Genomic DNA, 4862 nt, shown 5'->3' on the forward strand with positions numbered 1-4862 from the left:
GGGGGAAATCACATCAGGGAGCTATTTCTCCTATTGTTTTTGTCCAGCCTGTAACTGCTGTAAAGGCTCGGGCTGGCACAGACTGACACCTGCGCTGGCCGGGCACAGCGCACACCGAGGGGCAGTACAGCCCCCGGGCAGGGTGTGGGCACGCGGGAGGGTTTCCCTCCTGGCACTCAGCGACGGAGCGCTCCGGGTTTTGAGAAACTGAGCGGGTTTTATCCCCCGAGTGGACGCGGAGGACGCGGGGGACGCTGCCCTCAGCGGCGTCCGCCAGCAGGGGGCGCCAGAGACCGCCCGGTCCGGTCCGGCCCGGCCCGCTCCGTGGCGCGACATCGCGACACACGCCCTGTCGCGACTGGTGAGGCGCCAGCAGCCGGCACACGGCAGCTGAACCACAACAGTGCCTCTGAGGACACGCAGCACCAGAGTCACAGAATGGCTTGGGTTGGAAGGGACATCACCCACATCCAGCCCCTGTGCTGCGGGCAGGGACACCTCCCGCTGCACCAGGTTGCTCCAAGCCCCGTCCAGCCTGTTCTTCGAACACTTCCAGGTTTGGGGCAGCCACAGCTTCATGTGTCCAGTGTTCACTAGTCCAGTGCCTCACAGTAAAGAATTTTGCCCCCATATCTAATCTAACCCTGCCAAGCCCTGAGGAACGCGGTGGTGACCATAAGGAGTTACATATGGACACAGTCAGTGACCATACAAGAACACAGCAAGGGGCTGCAGGCGGGAGAAACAAAACTCCGGCAGGAATCTGAAATTAGAGATGCAGTGCTGCATCCAGCCATCTACAGCAGGTGCTGCTCAAGGCATCAGAAGTACCAAATGGACGGTGACGAGTTAAAGCTCCCACACCTCCTGGGAAGGCAGTTCCCACACATCCATCTCTGCAAGGAATATATTTCACCAAATTAACAAAATTCCCTCTCAGGAGAAAGCTAGGAGTGCCTGCTGGCTAGTGGCATTAGAAGTGGCTGGAGAACACCAACAACCAGAACTGCTGCCCACTGTCCTGGGAGGGAGACACATGAATGCCACCCACACTGATGTGGGGCTAGGTAGGGGCTTGCCCTAGGTCTGGCTGCGAGAAAACTAGAAAATTAGTGGGAGTAAGGCATACATTTGGAGTCATTCCAGTATAGTTTATAATATACAATTAAAAACCTTTCATATGCTTTGCATCACAAGCCTCAGAATTCTTGTGTTAACTCCATAATGACAGGAGGATTAGACCCAACTGCCACCAGACTCCCAGTGACCGCACTGGGCTTTGGATTGGGCTTGGTGAGGGGTCAATATCAGAAGTCATGGACACACTGTAAACTTATTCTGATACCTGGAATGGTGCAGGTTGCTGCCTATTTTTAACCTATACTAAGCCAATGTGAAATAAACATCAGTAAGACAACAGCAGAGGCATCAACATATTGCAGAAGGACCCAAACTATGCACAACAGAGTAAGCTGGGATGAAGGTGCCAAGTCAAACAGAGTGTAGGGTAAGAAAGGAGAAAATCTCTTCCCCAGTACCTGCTAGGAAGGGGATTCTATTACTGTGTGCCTAAATCTTAGCCCAGCCAGTGTGAGCAGCTACTCAAATTAGAAGGAGCTCTAAGGATGGAACAGACCTGCAGAAAAATTACTTCTGCACAAAACAGTGGCAGCGGAAGTACTGATGGAATGTGAAATTAGAAAATCAGCAGTGGGATTCTCTTTCCAGGAGGAAGGACTGTTAAGTTACATTGCCATGTTTTATTGCTACAGATGCATTTGGCAAAACTAATTGGAAAAGTCAAATAGCCCATGCAAAAGTAGTTAAACAACAGTGCCCACATCCCACTCAGCAACAGACTGTTCCCAAAGAGTAATGTCATTAGCAATATCCCTTTCTCCCCCATTTTTTCTCTTTGTGGACCCTTCACTTTTGTTTTATTATTATACCAAAATCACAGAAAAAGCATCACATTGTGCTGAGCGGACATCAAACTGTTCACTCCCTGAATGAGAGACACACAACTCTTCCAGGCTCTGTCACATTGTTCTTCACACAGCCAAATCTGACCTCAGCCTTCTTGCTTTACTGGGAGACAAAGCTCAGAGGGTAGCACACTGCTAAGAGTAGACAGGTAAGGGCAGCAGAGGGAGTTTCTGAGAATGGAAGAAGTCAGAATAACAAACATGCTCTGTGCCTCACTTGGTTACTGTTGCTCCCTGTTACTGTATCTACAGAGAGGTTTCCACCAGCTTAAGGATTTTAAAGAGGACTAACAATCACAGTGCTTGAAGATTGGCCATAGCTCTGCAGACTTACACTGTGCAGAATAAACGAGATCCTGCTAAGTAATGAATATCAGAAAAGTCTTAGCTTGAAGCTGCAACTACATAGAAGTTTCCCAGGCACTGATTCTCCAAAGAACATGTTGAATGAGCACAGAAAACTGGTGTTATAATTACCAGGCTGCAGTTATTTGTTTTATAACAGATGCCAGCTGAAGACACTGACTTCAGACTGCTCAGTTACTCCTGATGGGACCTAATGACAGATAAACAAAATAATGAGGTATTTTATTTTAGCAGTCTGCTGATGAGCCATTCTTTTCATGGTTATAAATAAGGCTACTGCTCCATGGCTGTCCCATCACATATCCTCTGCTCTCCACCACTCATGACTCCCTCACAGTTTGTCATAGCTTCCATTTTGTCTATTTTCAGTTTGTATAAAATGTTGCAGAAATACCTTTTTTCTTTTCAAACCTGAAATTGTAAGGAGCAGCACGATACATGCATACTTGTGATACACTTTTCACCTTAGCTACAACCTGTCAAGCTGTCTGTGGGACTCAATCACTTCAGCATTCTCCAACCCCCTGGGAAACAAGAGCATTCATCAGCCCAAACACATGGTTACAAGATCCGCTTTTGCCAGGAAAATGCTGCAATCATGTGGGCAGGATCTCTTAAAGAATTCTCCCTTCAAATCAGTGGGGATCTTCTCACTCAAGGAGTGAAACATTGGTGAAGAGGAAATGATCAGGATGGTCCCTGGATCTGAGATTTGCTTATTGCCTTTACTGTCTTTACTGGTCCTGTGGAAACAGTGACTAAATCTGCGTCAACTTTCCAGTTCCTGTAGTCTATAAATCAGCCAGAACTTCCCTTGACCTTGGTGGGAGGTTTCCATGATTAAAGCCAGCAAAAGAGACAGCAATGAAAAAATCACACACAAGAGCCTTTCTTTTCTTTTCTTTCTTATTTTTTTTTAAAGAAGTATTTCTAGCAATGAAAAATCTCTTCTGTTCCTAAGGGCAAACTTTGAAAGTGAAATAACTGTTACACGAGTATATCCTATTATTTGTTAACAGGTTTCACACAAGTAACTTGCTCAAATCACTTTGAAAACATTTCCTTTAATATAGAAACACAGGAGATAGATTAAAAGCATGCAAGTCTCCTGCTGGATGCCAGAGGCTCTGGAACACTGAACTCAGCACTTTGTAAAATTATCTCCCTTCAAACGAATTTTCTGCTGTACTGATTGAAAAGGAAAAGGGAGGCAGGAGCCAAATACTGCTAGAGAGAATTCAAATCAATTCCATTACACAGCCATAGTCATCCTTCATCTTGCTCACACCACCCTCCACCCATCGAACAGACTCGAGTTTCAAACACATTCAGCCACACCTGGCTCTGTGCTGGACATCAGCTATGGAAGATTCTGCAGCACCGTGCAAAGAGGCCACTAAGGGCAATAGGCCCCAGAGGAATAGCTGTGGGAGTCACTTCCTCGTTTTTAGTTGGCCAGCACCAGCTTGTCCAGGCTGGCTGCGGTGCAGTGAGGGCAGCAGTGGGGAAGCAGATGGCACCTCTGGCATCAGGGCACAAAGCTGTTCTCTGTGCCCTGGGCTGGGGTTGCCCCCTCAACACCCCGCAAGTGGGGCGTCTACCACTGAAAAGCTGGTTTTCAAAGGCACAAGTGAGACTTGGAAACGCAGAGACAGTACACTTTCAAACATACCTGCTCTATTTCTCATTCTCCCCCTGTAAAACAGAAGTGTTTTCTTCCCTAACATGCCTTTAACTAGTCCCACTCCCAAAGGACATACATGTCTAACCACCTGCTATACAGTGACCAGCCTGACAGGACCTGGCCCTGGCTGTGACCTTTCCAGAGCTCTATTTACCTGAAGGCCTCCAATCTGCCATTTGGAAACCATAATAAGCCTTGGGAATAAAGAAAACTACCCATAACAGAAAGTTTAGGGTATGAGCAAATTCTACACTCAGGTTTCATTTCAATCCTCGTATTAAAAATTTTCATCCAAATCTACTCTAATTAAAGATGGTGGGAGCTTTGTAGGTATCCAGACATTTGTATCATGCCAGCCAGCTGCAGGTAGGCTCCGCTTCTCAGGATTTAGTCTGCTGTATTTTAAGACCCTCACTGTCAAACACACTGATATAGGATTTCAGCTTCTTTTCAACTTCCAGCCAAAAGGCTTCATATCACTGACTTGGGCTGCAGTATGAGTAAGCTGGTATTCTAATAAGTGAAAGATGAGACTTAAACTTCTCCTAGGCTATGAAGACTGAAGGATTGTGCCATATAGCTCTAAGCATCTCCAGCTTTCCTTGAAGCCTGTGGCAGCAACCCAAGATCAAGCTTTCACTCACTCAGAATGAAATTCTCCTGGGATTTTCAATAAGGTCTATTTTTCACTCCTGACACTGCTTCTATGCTATTAATGTTAGGGTTTCTGCCAAATACGCAAGGCTTCAATTCTTTTTATCCCTTTTTTCTTTTCAAAAAACCCAAACCCTGTAGTGATGGATTCAGTTTTTCTTTTTTTCTTTTTT

The sequence above is a fragment of the Empidonax traillii genome, unplaced genomic scaffold (genome assembly GCF_003031625.1).
Source record: "Empidonax traillii isolate 1590-97213 ecotype Southwest subspecies unplaced genomic scaffold, ASM303162v1 scaffold95:size1152806, whole genome shotgun sequence".
NCBI lineage: Eukaryota > Metazoa > Chordata > Aves > Passeriformes > Tyrannidae > Empidonax > Empidonax traillii.